At 34.2% G+C, this 18,950-nt stretch overlaps 1 long non-coding RNA gene across 1 annotated transcript in view; it reads right to left on the bottom strand.

Moving 5' to 3' along the window:
* The window catches only part of LOC136828039 (uncharacterized), a 92,460-nt gene that overhangs the window by 72,468 nt on the left and 1,042 nt on the right, over positions 1-18,950 (bottom strand). The window contains exons 2-7 of the long non-coding RNA XR_010849887.1: positions 10,741-10,797; positions 8,227-8,952; positions 7,338-7,385; positions 6,525-6,616; positions 6,194-6,276; positions 5,395-5,511 (exon numbers count right to left, since the gene is read on the bottom strand). This is a non-coding gene — a long non-coding RNA (uncharacterized lncRNA). The remainder of the gene's footprint in view (positions 1-5,394; positions 5,512-6,193; positions 6,277-6,524; positions 6,617-7,337; positions 7,386-8,226; positions 8,953-10,740; positions 10,798-18,950) is intronic.

Here is an 18,950-nt window from a genome sequence, read left to right as displayed (position 1 = left end):
GAAAATGAATGGCATTGAATGGCAGACAGGCATTTCAGAATTAAGACGATGCTCAGACGGTGTCCTTGAAACAGCTGAAGCGCGGCAATCGTAACACCGATGACAATTCAGGATTATGTTGACTAGGTCGATTTAAGGACCCCTTTATTATGAATTTCAGTTAGAGACAAGATAAATCATCGCGGCCTAGATCGGTTACCTCATAACCAATACTAATTTTGTCTACTTACTTCTACATCCTACTTAATTTCGTCATAGCGTTATGTTTACGAAGAACCACATTTCTGTTTCTGAAGATTTCGTAAACAATAACGATAAAACTAGGTCAAATCACGGTCAAGCCAGGTACTCAATTCTATTTATCGGGTAAAGGCTTTGCGCCTTATGAACAAAGCCAACAAAAGGGTGGAACAACATTTCAGAACAATCACCGAAGAAACAGTGTCATAGCCATCAACTAATAAATAACAATCACCGAAAGAAAACAGCAAGCCGCAGCCATCAACTTCAATAATAACAATCACCGAAGAAACAGTGTCATAGCCATCAACTAATAAATAACAATCACCGAAGAAACAGTGTCATAGCCATCAACTAATAAATGAGTCGTGAAATTACTTAGCAAACTTTCCCAAGAAATATAGTCCATAAAGAATGAACTGAGCAAATAATGACAACAGTTTGTAATAAATAAACTTATAGAACAAAAAACAAAGCAAAGGGGAGTGCTCTACAGAGAATCTTTTTTAATGTATTAAGAAAAAATTCATTTGTCATTATGCAACATTATCTTATAGGAAGATATAGCGAAGCTGTGCGTAACTCCTAATACAATAAATTACTATACATTCAGCGCTTCTTAATGAGGAACTTGAGATTCCATGCCCAAATGAGAACTTGAACAGTCTACTTATCTATCTACCTACCTATATTACATGTAACTGCCAACGAAAATAGCTTATTAAAACATCATGGTACTGGAGATCTACTTTGACTGGTTAAGAATTAAATGGCGGCATTGTGACAGATTAAAATGAAGCAAGAAAATTTCCTTCTAGTGGCGTATTTCTCCTTTTCAGCTTCAGTTCATTATCCTTTCTGCGTGACGTCACAAATGATTCTATCAACCCTTCGTTGAGTGGTTTATTGTTTATCTGCTGCAATATGTACACTTAAAAAGGAATATCAAAGATTTCTGTGCTTTAATTGGATGAGGCTCGGGATTCAGCCTTTCTAATGGATTGAATCACGCCATTCCTTCCCCCTAAATTGCAAGGCCAATTTTTAATTCAATATAATTTGTTTCTTAACTGATTCTGTCGTGATTTACGCTTGTTTACATAAGCAGTTCCAATTTCGATCATTTTTGCCCCCTGAAGCGAACGATAAAAAGCCATCTACCGGTGCAACGTGGGCACATTAAAATTATCTTGGGTTAATAGAAGCCCCTAACGAAGTCGCTATTTTTCAGGGAAGAGGTCGCTCGTCCTTATTAATTCTCAGACCCGATGATGATGAAAACGACGTGAAAGGTTTAATTATTTCGATGGAAAAAACCTCTTTATAGGTTGGCCCGGCAAAGTTTCCCTTTCAGAACTCGGTGCATAAGGATGCTCAGGTTAACATTTCAGTATCTTTTACATATTTTCTAAGTTACAAAATTTCAAAATGAATAAAAGGAGCATGAACAGAAAAAAATTTGGTATTTTTACAAACAGGAATAAAAATAAACTACAAATACAATTATAAAACAAATTCAAAATATAATAAAAAAACATAATTCAGTAAGAGAATACAGGCGCGCGCAAACGAGATCAATAAGGCTAGCTTTAAAATACTAATGAATCACTAACATCAATGTACGGCACAGAAGTTTATGTGTATAAAAATACACGGCTAACTTTACTTTAATTAGCAATTAAATAGGAATAAACCATACTCAAAGACGATATTGGTGAAGGATGTTTTTAGTTGGATTTGTTATCATGACAAGAAAATTACAAGAACTAAAAGTTGAATTTTTAACTAGAGGATGGATGAGAGAGAGAGAGAGTGAGTAAGAGAGTAGAGAGAGAGAGAGAGAGAGAGAGAGAGGAGGTGGTAAAGACAACGAAAAGTAATCCTTTGAGAAAATGGCACGAAGGCACATATATATACAAATGTGTATTATACACGAAACACTATATATATATATATATATATATATATATATATATATATATATATATATATATATATATATATATATATATATATATATATATATACATATACACATTATACATATTGTAAAGATGTTTAATATACTTTTCAAGTGACATATATATCACCACTGAGAATGGTGGATTCTCATAAGAAATGATTAAATGAATCTGCAGGTAAATCGACAACGAAATGAAAGAAAAGTAATGCAACGCACCAAAACATATTCCTCCTTAAAAATAACACGAGCTCCACGCATCACACGTAATTTACTCATCAAGGAACCGTCCCACGCCAACTACTTCCTCTGAATTCGCCAATGGGTCCTATAGGGACTTGGCAAGACATCAAGTGGAGGGTGACGTACTTAAGGGTAAAGGAAGTGACCCCTTAGGTAGTGTTCTCCCCTCGGAAGGAGTTGGAGCGTGTAATCGCCCTCCTTTGGGACACTTCGACGAACTATCTCCTGTTCTACAAATCTGCCGATTTCCAAGAAGAATGCGCTGATAGGAACAGAAACAGACATGACCCATGACAAAATCAGCGAAATCAACGTTATACCGCGGCAGTGAAAACGAAATTTTCTATAGACATTTCGTAAATTATCACTAGGTTCCAAGTCCTCGGTGACAAGGCTCTTGTCTAATGACAGTGAGTAAGGTCATTCCTGGTCAGTGCTGAAGGCAAGGGGGACGGTGGGGGGTTGGGGTGTAAGGGGAATCACTGACCGCATCAACAAGAGCTTGCGTCATGTCTGCCTGATTGGCATCTGATTGAGAGTGGGAGCGATGTCTTCTGTATTTCTCTTCGTCCACGAGAGATTCTGACTTCGCCTCCTCCTATTTCGACATTATGTTTGTTACGTGCATTTCTCATTTGGCCTCGTTTTCTGATCTTTTGAATCCATGCACAAACGCACAAAAAGGCGTTACTGAGTTACCGTTAACGTGAAAGAAAACGCTGCCTCTTAAAAGACAGAGGAGGCTGGCCTGTCAATTCACTGTTTGACAGTGAAATTCTTACGTCACAACAACCCCCAACCTTTGAACAATTTATTCACACTCCTAAAATTTATTCACACTCCTTAATAATAGACATTTAGCAAGGCGCAGTCCTATCAAAAAATACTGAGCAGATATATCAGTTTATTAACATGCTGGTGACGGAAATTACAAAATTGCACTCCCAGGCACAGTAATGCAACCAAGTGCGCCAACGTGACGGTATAATCTTATACGTTCATAAGATCCACGGCAAATGCTCATCCGGTTTCAATAAGTCTAGTAATAGTAATACCTGCTATGCCGTCAAACAACTTTAACTAAAAGTACACTTTAGCAAATCATCTGATTATTTTGTATGTTATTCAAAAATTATAGGATTGATTACCAAGGAAATCTTTAAAAACATATTTGGAGAAACTTTAATAACTCATCTGGTGCCTAATTTACTGAAGCTAGCTTGTTAATCTAACAGCCAAAAAGGATTAGACCGTGGCAAGAACCAATTAGTTACTTAGGGTTCTATTGTGGGATCTGACACATTATAGCGTTTGAATTTCTATCACCAGAAATTGCATTACTCTTAAAATAACAGTAATGACGGTCTGACCCAAATCAATGACCAAATGCTCCTAACGAACAACCAAAACCGCACACTTGCAGGTTCAAGTCTGGTAAACGACATGTTTGAAATTTGCCCAAAATATACCAACCAACCAACCGTTCCCCACTCCCCGGCCGGCCCCAACCAAAAGCATAAAATTTAGAATAACGACAAATAAATGTTTTGTGAAAAATATCAGGAATGTCAATTAGTCTGGCAGCACAATAGTAATTAAAAATAAGTAAGGGGTTGGCTTTCTCATACCCGAAGACAGTACTAGAGAAAAATTATTGACTTACGATTCCATTTAGTTGGGAAAAAGACTAATATTTTATGACAACTTCCAACAGAATAAAAACGACATTCGCATTTCTGCAAGACTGTAAAATGCCTAAAATTGTCACCCTCCAGGAAAATCCTCAAAAAGATATTCTACTGGGAAAAAAGGCTGTGGCCAATAGTAGAAAAACTACAAAATAATCTGACCCTTTGTTTTAAGGATGTATGCTATTTTGACAGCAATTTATTTTTGACTAATCGTTTATTTGCAAGGTTAAGGAATATGTTTTAGCCTAAACGTTACTCTTTAGCATTATTCTGCTCAAATGGTATACTTGCGCTGCTATTAAAAACTTCGGGGTGCCTCCTCCACAAAGACCCCTCATATGTGAGTCATAAGATTCTTTTATGGCATGTATAATAATCCCTCTATTAAGAGGGTGTTGACCTCAAGTATAGGAGCATTTCTAATTTTAAAGGATCCAGAGAAAAGTTAAAAATATATTACATCACTCTACTGGAACAAATCTTCATCATTTCGAATACTATATGTCAATATTTGCTTGAACAATAAGATTTTTAATAATTCTTTGAAACAGGAATCGAAGTGTGTAAATTACAGAGAAATTCAAAACTTGGTCGTCATGGATCTATTGTGCTGGAAACGAGCATGCTGTACGTCGTTCTCCCTGGAGCGAAGATAAATGAAAAAAGGTTCGTGGAAAGATGGACTCTTATGAAATTTGAGAGGTTTTGACTGCATTTGGAAGTTTCAATGGATCTTATATTTTTAAGGCATTTCAGCATTTGACTTTCATGTTGACAACCATGAGCACACACACTTACACTGTCTGTATATATATATATATATATATATATATATATATATATATATATATATATATATATATATATATATATATTTATATTTATATATATACATACATACACACAAACATGTATATACACATATATACACATATATATATACATACATATATATATCTATATGTATATATATGTATGCGAGAAAACTCGAACAATATTCTAGTATTTTGATTTTCTTATAACCAAATAGTTCATCAGTAATTAAAAAGTATTAGGTCCCCATTTCATTTGGCAATTAATGACATTAAGACCCACCTTTCTATATTAGACTTTTTTACTATGAATCTTGAAAGGAAGAGAAAAAGTTCATGCTCAAAGCCAGACTCTATGCAACTCACCGAATGCTGGGACTCAATTGTTTACTGAATCAAACAACGACGCATACAGACAAGAAAATTTGTTTGATTTTTCATTGCCTACCTGTGAAGAGTTCCGTTGACACTCGAAGGTGCAACTGGATGTGACATCATTGCAGTTTCATCTAACATGGATACTTGCGACAGAAAGATCATTGTAGAACAGGGCAATTTCAAATCTCTGTGGAATAGATAGAAAATTTAATCAGTTACACAAACTGTTTATGTCATGATTACCACAAAAATTCAAATAGGTGCTTTTCCCCATATCAGTTTACATCAAACAGACTAAGACAAAGTAAGAAAACATTATGCAGGTAATGTAAGACTAATTATCTAATCAAACCAATCAACTATTAACAAATCTTTTACTATACAGTATTCTAATCACTTCCAAACAATCATTACCGTTATACGTTCCTAACAGCACCTTCAATCTCACACAATCCGATGCAGGCTTTTTTGAAGGTAATGACAGAAAACTAGCTGTATCTTCCCAACAAAACTGTACATGTACAGATAAACATAAGAAAATGTCAGTCACATATATATATAGATATATATATATATATATACATTATATACATATATATATGTGTAATATATATTTAATTATATCTATAAATATTATAAATATATATACATATGTATGTGTATATGTATGTGCATATATATACATATATATATGTACGTGTGTATGTGTTTGTTTGAAAGTGTTTGTAAAGCTAATTTCAGTGGATTTTTATGTATATTTATACATACTGCAATCACGAATGCAATTTTAATCAGCCTGATTTCTTAACAATGCATCAAGCCAACTGACAAAAAATTATCCAACAGGAAATCAAAACAAAAATACTCACAACACAAACAGGTTCGTTGGCCACAGGTCAAGCTCATTTTAGGACTTCCAAAAGGGCTTCTTTGTTTTGATCTGAAGTGATGACTAGAAAAACAAAATAAACACTGGTTAGCATTTTAAAATTAAACCTATTGCTCAAATGAATTTAAATAAATAATACACTATTTCCACTGAATTGTCAAATATGATGCAAAAAATTAATTGCTAAAGAACAGATATAAATTTTGACATTATGAGTTCTAATGATATATATTGCTTCTAAATAACACTTATTTTCAACTTTAGACAAATATTTCACTATGAATGGATACAAATCTAATTCTTACACGTACCTCAAATAGATGGCAAGTCTATTTTCCATATTACTTCAGGATAAGATTTCTTGAACCTCCTTCAATTGTATTTCCTTTTTCGTCTTGCGCCTCTTCACGAGATTAAACGAGGATTCACCATTCAATAACACAGATTGCAAAGAAACCACCCATTCTCGAAACCTAGCCCTAATTTCATAATCAAAATTATGAATTGAAAGGGTAAACTTGATATCGACCAAAAAAATAACCCTATTGCCGGAGTTTTTTTACTATTTTTACTATCACAGGATTAATTTAGGTTAGAAATTACAAAGAGATTGATTGACTGATTGCTAGAATGAATAATATATAAACTGGATATCAGAGTAGCGCCATTGCAGTGCAATGTAAAAAAATTTTTACAAAATACATTAAAATAAATCTTGTTTCACCTACCCAACTGTTTGCCAAAATTTATTTATATATATATATATATATATATATATATATATATATATATATATATATAATATATATATATATATATATATATATATATATATATATATATATATATATATATAATTGCACTATTTAGACAGAAACAATTTAAGATTCTTCTGCTCCACATTCTGGGTCACGTATCCAAATATAGAAACAGAAAATTTGGATTGCATGAATTTGATAAAAACTCTTACAATGTACTCTTAAGCACCAGCAAAAATATAATACCATATACAGATCAGATCATGATAACATCCCTATCTTGACAATAAAAGGAATGAAAGAATTTCCTTAATAATGATTCAACCAATATCGATAAAAATAAGTAAAACTAATAAAGGTACTTACACCACAATCCGTCATCTTGACTAGCCCGTTGAGGATGGAGTATCGTGCCTGAAAGTGAGAATAAGACCACGTTACCCTTTTTGACAACAAAGAATTTTACTTTTATAACTAAAGGAATATGAAATGTTTACCATTACAATATCTGACTATACAGCTGGTGGTAACAATTCAAAATTTTATTCTTATTAACAAGAGAATAAAACGATTTAATTTCTGTGAAAGCTTTCAAAAATAATTCACTATAAGTGGGTATCAGCGTATTCTGAAGTCAAGAAAGGTGTGGGGTTAGCAGCTTCACAACTAAAGATTTCCTGTGAAGCCTAAAACTTTACTCTGCAGTACTACCTGTAGCACACATGAATATATATATATATATATATATATATATATATATATATATATATATATATATATATATATATATATATATATATATATATATATATATATATATATATATATATATATATGTATGTATGTATTATATATGTATGTATATGTGTCAGCTCATTTATGTACATGAATTTTCTCCTAAATGTTCATGTTAATAATTTTTTAGTAGCAGTCATTAATTAACAACACCGTGAAGATATGCAATCGCACGGAATAATTCAAAGTATTTCAACCAGTGAAATTAAAAAGAATTTTGTGTGAGTGTTCAAACACCTTTCTGGTAACCTACCTCCAAAACACAAACCAAAATTTTTTATAATAAATTTTTCCTTCGCTCTTCTACTAGACAATCTGAATTAGAGCTTCTGAATATTCTGAATCTAATAAAGTTAATTCATTCTTATCCAGAGTTGCAACTTACAATTCAGTGACACTTTAGGGAGTACATTTAACTAATTGCATTCTGAACAAATGTAATAGAGAAGAAGCTACTCACCCTTTATAATTTTTTTGTTTGTTAGGACTTAATTCAGGGGATGGGGCATCAGCTGACATCAGCCTTCTGGACCGGCAACTAAGAGCTACTTCAGGAGGAAAGAATTAAGGAAATATGAATTACTTATTTAATTCCAGGAATTTTTTATTTTAATAGTTCATGGTGTTAACTAAAGTGTAATCTCTAAAAATATTAGAATATTAACCAATATTCTTCATAAAATCAAGTTATTTTGAAAGCTAACGGATAACTCCAAAATAAACACACGAATCTCCCATATACTTACCACAAACAGGTGACGGAGCCATTTTCGAGAATTATTTCAGGGTATGAAGTCCTGGAACCAGCTTCCGCCAACGGCCCTCCTTTTTCGACCTGCATTTCTGAGAGCGGGACTCAGCTGGGCTTGGTAAATGACTATGCGACGCCCGAGAGCTCTCGATCGTTCATTTATTCGTTTGAAAATGACCCACTTCGCACGTCTAATCAATCAGCCTTTCCTAAATTTAACCTTAATTTCATTGGCGAATCAATGAAGTTGAAGGTTAAATTTCGATTAAAAAAATTTCCACGGGGAACCGGAACACTGTCACGATGCAGTAGTACTTATTCATAATTATATATTACTTGATCAAGAAATATATAATTATGTAATTCAAGCATAATCATTTTTTTAATTTTAAAGACATATTCAGCCACTTACCTTTTGAAGATGGACTACTGTACCTGTAAAAAAGAGAAAAGGATTAGGTGGAAATGTCCGAGTTTGAAATTATAAAATAAAATCAGTCTTTCAACTTAAGATAAGAGGGACATCTGATAAGTGGAGAGAGGAAAGGTAGGCCGCTGTAGCCCAGCTGAAGATATCAAAATGGGACAGTTCCATCTATTTTTATAGCCATATAGGACCTTGGTTCTTCAAGTTCAAACTCTAGACAAAACGGAAAACAGTCTTCACTTTTTCTTAATTTTCGCTGTTTTCGCTTTACATTGGTATAAGGAAGACTTCTGTAACCAAATACAAAAAATCTTGTCTGCCTTATATCAAGGAAGACTAAGATTCTGGTTACACACACACAATATATACAAATGTCGACGCTCAAATACAGGCATTACCACGGAATTCTCTCGTACTTTGACTGACATAACTCTACTTTCGTGGAGTATGTTATCATCACAGTGATGGCACACCTACAAGACCCCAAAATTATATCAGGTTCTGTTTATCTGACTTAAATACCATACATTTTCCTCATGAGAATTACGATTTCCACCATATGCAATTCAGATTATTCTTAAACGTCCACATTTTCCTGAATGGCTCTAGTACGTTTTTTCCTCCCCGGCAATACCTCAAGATGATCAGAAACTATTCTGTGAACTAAAGAAGACATGACCTAAGTCGTTAATTTACTTTCTATTTCTCAGGGTTTCTTCTCAACTATTACCCCACTCTCATTCAACCAGAGAATGGTTCTATTTTCATCCAATTCTGCTGACTTATAGCAAGCAGGAAGTACACAATACAGAAGAAAGTGGAGACCTAGAAACATTGGTTCAATTCTTCCAAAAAACTCTAATATATTATAATTTTTGTCTATCAATTCAATCAAACTTAACATCAATCTTACATCAAAATCCGTAGAAAACACGAAAAATGCCTATCATTTCGACATAACGCTGAAGCTTTTTATACATCTTAAAACCCTGTCATCACTAGCAACTGACAAGGATTTTTTCTACCGGTAGAGCTTGTAAATTGTACATGAAATTTACAAAAGTAATTTTATACACAGACACATACATACACACACACACATATATGTATATATACAAATTATATATATAAATATATGTACAGTATATAAGTATACCTTAGTTTAACTAGACCACTGATCTGATTAACAGCTCTCCTAGGCTGGCCCGAAGGATCAGACTTATTTTACGTGGCTAAGAACCAATTGGTTACCTAGCAACGGGACCTACAGCTTATTGTGGAATCCGAACCACATTATACCGAGAAATGAATTTCTATCACCAGAAATAAATTCCTCTAATTCTTCATTGGCCGGGTGGAGATTCGAACGCGGACCCTGCAGAGCGCTAGCCCAGGACGGTACCGACGAGTCCAACGAAGAACTATGTATATATATATATATATATATATGTGTGTGTGTGTGTGTGTGTATGCGTGTGTGTATAAAAGCTCTTACATAGGATAGACGGTAAACAATACATTTTCAGAAGCACAATCTGGTAATTTTGACGTCTCTTGTACTTGCTAGGGTTACTGGAGATGTTAAAATGGTGTTAACAATTAGTCTAATTATCCATAATTTCAATAACCCAGAGAAAAGAAATTCAAGCTGTGGTTTTAACACGGTAAAACAAAATTTTCTCGAATTTTCACAAAATAATTAGTTAAAAAGCTTCTATTATTTTATCAAAACAGTAATAAATAAAAAAAATTAAAGGATTTCACAGCCTAGCAGTAACGATGATGAAATAACTCACCTCATCTTCCAGAAGACTGCTATGTGAGGTTGGGTGAAGATCCTTTGCGACAAACATCTGAAAAAAACAATGTTTTAATAATAAATACATGAATGATAAATACATATATAATAAACAGTTCTCACCTTTGAAAAAACATAAAACTATGATTGGCTTTATGACAGAGTAAAAAAAAGTAAACACATAACTGAGGTCAAGATACCCTAAAATTGAAAATAAGTTAACCTTTCGCCGATCAGGACTAATCTAACAAAATTACCCTTTTACTCCTCCTCCTCATCTTCTGCTTCTTTCCCCCTTTCCACCTCCTTTCCTCTTTTCCTCTCCTCCCACTACCTGTGTGACCGTTATTCAGTTTAACAGCCACACCCATGAGTTTGTTATTCAGAGTTTTCAAGAATGCCGGAGTTAGTCAGCTAGTATGTTATATATATACATACATATATACATATACAATGCTGTATTTCATAATGCCAGTTTCTCAGACTCTGAAAACAGTGACTTGCTCAAACCATTGCAACAGTTATCACCGAATAACACTGTAGAACAGCTTCATGGTAATATAAAAAAAAAAAAGTTGTTGTGAAATGGGATTAATCATGATGTACAATGAAAACATGACCCAGAGTTTCATTAGTATGGAAAAATCAAGTTACGACCGAAGTCTAATGAGCTGTACAAGGGAGAAAAACTGTAGATCCACAGTTAACGAAGTCATTAAGTTCACGCCTGGTGATGCCTGTTTGTGACATGGGAAAAACACAAGAATAATTAGCACTTCATAATTTTACAAAATACAGGCACTAGTCGCTTAGCTGCGATTCCTTTTGTCTAGAACAATATCATTTGAAAAATAAAACACTATTCCTTTCTATTATACATAAATCCTTTGGATCATCCTATGAGTTAAGTGGGATGTTCGGTTTAACTACTTAATAATAATAATAATAATAATAATAATAATAATAATAATAATAATAATAATGATAATAATAATAATAAATTATTTCCAAGTACTTCATTCAACAACGGAAAAATATACCGATTCGCAACAAACAAATTTGCAATTCAAACAGCGAACATAACATCAAGTGAATGACTGGGATAAACGAAAAACAATCCAACAATCAACAACCACATTCTCGGTCCCGTAACTCAGGCTGTACAGACATTCACACAAAATTCAAACAACAGTCTTATTCTTCCATTAAGAGCTAGAGGCCTAGTAAAAATAGTAGCATACTGGGGCAATGTGCAAGCTGGGACATCTTAGCCTAATCAACATCGATCGAATTATTTACTGTCTTGATGCTCCGTTCAAAGTAGACTCATTTATTGCCGTAAAATAGTTTATTATAATGTCAACTGGCGCTGTCGAGTCGAATTACCACATCATGATGTACCACTGTTATGCCCACATAATGTTTTCTTCTTCATGAACTTGTAATTTCAGCATTTTCACGCATGAATGTTTCACATCTTCGACCTTATATTCTCCAACAATTCGACCCAACCACGGCTTATCAGACATTGCAGATTTATGAGAACACTGAATAACCTGTGCTTTACTTGGCGAGTAAGCTAAAAGTTTACTTGGCGAGTAAGTTAACAGTTTGGCTTCCACCAATCGAAATAAAACGGGGACTGTAGTTATTCGCAATCAAAACACTTGAGAAAAACTTAATTAAAATAATTATATTTAATCCACTAAAATCACCAGTACCGAACAGTAGCACTCGTCACAACAATTACCCGTAACTAGGAAAACTTGTTAATTGCAGTATCCATAACTCAACATCTATAGCAAACAAGGTGAATTGCCGAAATCTACACCAAAATCGTGCCAGTCAGTCCAACAACCGAACAGCAACCGCTACCGTGATGAAACCTTAACAACGGTAGTTTGTGTTCAAGATCACCTCCGCAGCAACAGGAAGGTTTACGGACAAGATAACCGGTAGGGCAAGAAGAATGACTGTCCTTGGTTATGTAGTCGCTTGTCTACGTAAATGTTTATAGTTTATAGGCATATATATATATATATATATATATATATATATATATATATATATATATGTGTGTGTGTGTGTGTGTGTGTGTGTGTGTTGTGTGTGTGTGTGCCTGTATGTTGTAAGTGTATTAACATATAGATGTATAATTTTGAGTTCTTGTGATTCTGAACTTCTAGGTACACATGTAAACACAAATATGTCGTGTATGTCTATACAACCCAAGTACGTTTCATTCACATATACTGTTAGTCTACATACGTGCTTTGCACGCGCGAATACATCTCTAAATGACATTTTATATGGCTGAAATAACATTATAACAGCGCTTGTAGGTTTATAAATTGATACGTGTGCACATGTATGAGTGCGAGTAACGGCATAAGTTTGTGAGCCAAGTGTGTGTACGTCATACGCTACATTGGTATCTATAAACACAAGGCGTATTTGTTATATGGGTGCTTTTGATGTTATAATTAAATATTTGTACGTTTCTAAATTATGTCGCTGCGTATACGTATGCATGTACGTGACTGCATAATTTTACGTTATGTGCCTAGTGTCTGTGAGCCATTACTTCACAATATTTGAGACCCTTACACTATCAAGGCGCCAATTAACCTCATGCACACGCATGCGGAACAGCAAACAGCATGCGTCCACCCAGGCTGGGATCAGCACTTGGCAATATCAGCAGAATGCAGTGTTTAACCTCATAAAAACCTTTAGCATGACACGGTAAAACGCAATTCTTTTATCATAAAAAAGTATTTGGTTGTATGTGGTGACCGCCTTTAGGTCAGACATACATGGATTCATGATCGGGTATCAATTATCATGGGCAACAACCAAGAGTGCAACTTAATGAGGACCATGAGCCTAAACGTAACAAATCCTTACTAACTTAATCCAGACAGGACTACGCTTGTGAAAGGTGTCAAAATGCGCATTGGCAACGGGTCATTCATCTGCTATAAAGAATTCTTGTATACTGTATGCAAGGTGTCAAGTAAATTTTAATCTTTCATTTATAAGGTATTCTGATAGCTCAGTTTGTTGATACAAGACCTCACTCACCTCCTTGTGTCAAGATGGGTTTGCGGTATCATCTAGTACCTTTACTTTCATATATAAGTTTTGTTATGCTTGGAGATATGCTGCACTATTGGAAATGGACCAACATATCGCATTAACACACACACACACACACACACACACACACACATTATTATATATATATATATATATATATATATATATATATATATATATATATATATATATATATATATATATATGCTGTCTACACACACTAGTGTATTTACAACACAGGAACAGCTTCTTAAGTGACTGCCAGGCTAACAAGCTTCATAGACACATAAGCCTCCTTCACCCCCACTCACTCCTGGTCATGAATACTGTTTGGTTGTGTGCTTCTGTAACAAATTTCGCTCGCTCTTTTTACATGGGTTTCACCTTTCGGTTCTCCACAAGTCTTTTGGCATCCATATTCATAAAACCATTGCTCCTTCCCGCCCTGCCCCCCACTTTTTTTTTTTTACTTTTACCCTGGTTAGGCCACCACAATAGTCCAAATACTAGATATCTAAATTCACTGTTTGGGTCACCGTAGGCGTAATAAATTTTATATATATATATATATATATATATATATATATATATATATATATATATATATATATATATATATATATCAACACTAAGTTCTTTTCCATAACAGATGGTAACTCTAAATAAACAAACGATAACTGGTGCAAATATCAAGTTTTCTCTTAACTGGTATAGTTATACATATAAAAAAGTTAATGCCAAAATTATCCTTCCGCTGATCCAAGGATGAACCATCTTCAGAAAAACTTCCGCATCCCATGCCTATACAGTAGTCGCATTTACCACGCGTTCGCCCTTCGTTCCTACATTACACAACCATAACTCTCTCTCTCTCATAAACAACGTATTATATATATATATATATATATATATATATATATATATATATATATATATATATATATATATATATATACTGTATATATATATATATATATGTATATATATGTGTGTGTGTGTGTGTGTGTATAATAATTTATTATCGTTATTCTGAACAACCTTTCGAACTTAGGCTCACATTTTAGAATGGTGAGGGCAGTTCCACCAGTGGTAGGCTTCTTGAATAGATTTAACTATTTTACATCAAGAAATAACGGGAGATAAAAATCCACAATATAAACATTGCAAATTATAATTTTCGGGTTCAATTTGCACATCTCCAGTGTTGCAGCACCTTCTACCACGTCATGTATCCTACTCGACTGCTTCCATCAGCAACATTAACAATGTCTTTGGAGGTATACCTCGTATCATTAATTTCCAGTGACTTTATTAGGAGCCTTGAAGATCGTATTACCAAAACATTCTTTTCCAGAACTTTATCTGCAAAAGATGCCTTCTCCAAGTTGGAAGCAGCCATCTTCTTCATGGCAACTAAAAACAAATCAGTCTTAAGAGATATAAAAGATAAAAAAAAAGTCTTAAGAGATAGCAGTTCTCGAGAAAACTGCCAATTATTTTATTTTATTTATTTATTATTTTTTTATTTTTTTTTTGTAACGTAAGACTAAGTTCTTAGGTCAATGTTCCGGGACAAATCTGCTGGGTCACCTACTGAATTTTCCAGTTGATTTTCAAGTACAGTATAATACTGAGATGTTCAGCAATCGATTTATCTGCAGCCCATTTCATCCCCCCATCATTTTTAAATTATCCATTATTACTTTTGTATTCATTCACTATTAAAATAAGGTATACCACAAGAATAAGGGCAAAGGCAGTTCATTTCCTTGATATCACCCATGCTGCCATCTCAGATTATGTACCCAATGTGTTGCTTAAAAGCAGTAATATTCTTTCTGTTAATGAAATTCTCATGCACTTCACGATCGGGTGTAGGGTAGCGTCCCCATTCCATGGTGTGGACTGGACCTAGAGTTCCAATCCCGGGGTAAAATGCCTTGTTAACGAATTTACGTTTGTTGTCAACGAATTTTTCCTTTTATAAAATTATTCAACTATACGATGTCTTAACATATATATCTTACATAAGGGGGGAGGGGGCTGGTAAAACTGTTTATTACAAATGCAGTCGTCACCAACATTTAATGCTGACGCCGAGGGGTCAAAATTAAAATGGATCAAGACTAACGAACCTTAAAGAGGCTTATCGTTATCTCGGAGAGAAAAAAAAGTGCTTATAAATTTCAAACAAACTCAGCAAGTAACTGATATCATTCGGAAAACCGTCAAGATAGGCCTTTAAGTTCTAAAGCCGAGTAATGACATTTGAGATGATAATAATGATAATGTAGATAATATAATGCAATGCAAGTATAAACCATAGACAGTAAATATCTGGATGTTGTTTCAGATTTAGCTGGCCTTGTGCCAGCACGGGCTTGAGTCCTGCTCCTAGAGCAGCCCGTAAGATATTTGGAGGTGCTATCTGTATACCAGCTCTACGGAGTTCGGTGGTCTTCCGCAAGGTCGGCGCTGCAGAGCTTTAGGGCCATATTTAAAGGTCTGGTAACGTGCAAATTGAATAGGGGTTTCGTGCGGTTGTGATTTTTTGTATCCTGAATGTTTGATAAGTAAGTGTTTAGTGAATGTTTATGGTTTAGTGAATATTTGGTGTGTAAATATGCAGGTGTTTAGTGTGTAAGTATTCACTGAATATTTAGTGATTGTTTAGGGTTCATTGATTATTTAGTGAGTAAGTGTTTTGTGAATGTTTAGAGAGTGTTTAGGGTTTAGTGAATGTTTAGCGTGTAAGTATTCAGTGAATGTTTATGAGTAACTGTTTAGTGAATGTTTAACAAGTGTTTAGGGTTTAGTGTTTGTTTAGTGGGTAAGTAATCAGTGAATGTTTAGTGAGTTTAGGTTTATTGAACGTTTAGTGTAAGTGTTTGAGTGAGTGGTTAGGCTTTAGTGAATGTTTAGTGTGTAAGTATTCAATGAATGTTTAATGTGTGTTTAGGGTTTTGGTGAATATTTAGTAAGTGTTTAGTGAATGTTTTATGAGTGTTTAGTGAATGTTTATGAGTGTTTAGTAAATGTTTAGTGAGTGGTTAGGGTTTAATAATGTTTAGTGAAAGTGTTTAGTGTGCAGTGTATTCAGTGAATGCTTAGTGTGTAAGTGATTAGTGAGTGGTTAGGTTTAGTGTATACGTGTTTAGTGAGTGGTTAGGTTTAGTGAAAGTTAGTCTTTAGTGAATGTTTAGTGTGTAAGTATTCAGTGTATGTTTGGTGAATGTTTAGGTTTAGTGAAAGTTTTGTGAATGTTAGTTTTTGGTGAATGTTTAGTGTGTAAGTATTTAGTGAGTGTTTAATGAGTGATTAGTGAATGTTCAGTGACTGTTCAGTGAGTCTTTAGGGGCTTAATGAGTATTTAGGGTTTAGTGAGTATTTAATGTTTAATGAATGTTTAGGGTTTAGTGAGGTTTTGGTGTATAGAGTGCTTAGTGAATGTTTAGTATATAATGATTACTTAGTGAATGTTTACTGTATAGTGCTTATTGAATGTTTAGTATTTAATGAACATATTTAAGACTGAGTGTATAGTGAGTGCTTTAAAGGAGTGGTTAGTGTATATGAGTATTTAGTGAATGTTTAGTGAGTGTTTAATGTATAGTGAGTGCCTAGTGAGTGTTATGTATTCAATGAGTGTTTAGCATTTTATGAGTGTTTAGTGAGCATTTAGTGTACAGTGAATGCCCAGTGAGTGTTGAGTATTCAGTGAGTGTTTAGTGTTGCTGAGTGTATGGTAAGTGTTATGTTTTAATGATTGTACATTACTGTTTAGCCAGTGTTTTAGACCATGCAAAGAAAGTCCTGTAATTTACAGGAACCACTATGTGCTAGACATTGGTTAGATCCAAAGCAGATGCTTAGGCCTTGACCGCAATGCTGGAGTGCTTAGGTCAACTTGTTTTTGTAAGATATTTTTTCTCTGTGGAATTGGGTCAAGTAATAATAATAATAATAATAATAATAATAATAATAATAATAATAATAATAATAATAATATTAATAGTAAAATGTTATTAGTAATATTCATAAGGTAATAATAATTAATAATAACAATATTTCAGATTGTACGGTTAGAATGCAGAATTCCTGTACTTTAACACAAATAAACCTCAGAATAGAAATATTTCGAAATACGAATATATTTTATAGTTATTAATTTACGTGTAAAATAGCATATTCTTATAATTAAAGAGGGGAAAAAAAAGGTAAAGTTGCCGTAGTGCTTCGTCTCTACAGAACAGTACTGTGAGCTGGACCGAGACCTTTCAATATGGCCACCCGAGGTCACACACTCGGCAGGGGCATCGCCACTCCATATTATTGACGCTTTATGGTACAAACCCAATTGGATAACAATGCCTTTTATTTCAGCCATTATAATTCAAATGGAACAATAATTCTCAATAAGGAAATCGTTTACAGCAATAACTACATAGATTTCCAGTAGGAGAAATAAAATAAAAGACGTTCATTTGTGGGCTTCTGACAATACCTAGAACGAACCAAGACAGTACTACCGGGGGGGAGGCCTCAGGAGACCCGTGGCGAGCCGAGAGAAACCGGTTTAGTGGCAAGCGGCACACCCCCTAAGCACTGCCTTTCCATTTACTGAATCTTCTAGGACAAATCAATGTCTAACTTCTGCTAATCATGTTGCACTTATGTAATGGCACTTGCATTTTCAAATGGCGCGGTTTTTAATGTGCAACACAACCAGTTTCACAGAGAATAAGTTTTGTTCTGCGGAACATGAGAGAGCACAGAGCGAGTGAATCGACTCTCCACCGCCATTACCTCTTTGCTTGGCGGAAAAGTATAAAAGCCGGGCTATTTCGCAGGCTGTCAGGTTACCGAATATGATAATCTAATTTCATCAGCTTGAACGCCCCAGTCCGTAAAAATAGGATATTCATAACCATTCTCGAACTGCTAGCTTTCATATGTAATGAATTGTCATACTTGAATTTTTATTGCTCGAACAAGCAACATGGCTACACGTAAGGAGGGAGCTCATATTACGGTAAAACTAATTTAACTCATAATGTTTTCGATATAGTACCTCCGTTTCCTTTCCTTGTCCCATTCAACATGTTCAGA

The sequence above is a fragment of the Macrobrachium rosenbergii genome, chromosome 42, assembly GCF_040412425.1.
Source record: "Macrobrachium rosenbergii isolate ZJJX-2024 chromosome 42, ASM4041242v1, whole genome shotgun sequence".
NCBI lineage: Eukaryota > Metazoa > Arthropoda > Malacostraca > Decapoda > Palaemonidae > Macrobrachium > Macrobrachium rosenbergii.
Note: the sequence above shows the minus strand (reverse complement) of the source record. Positions and strands in the feature narration are given on the sequence as shown.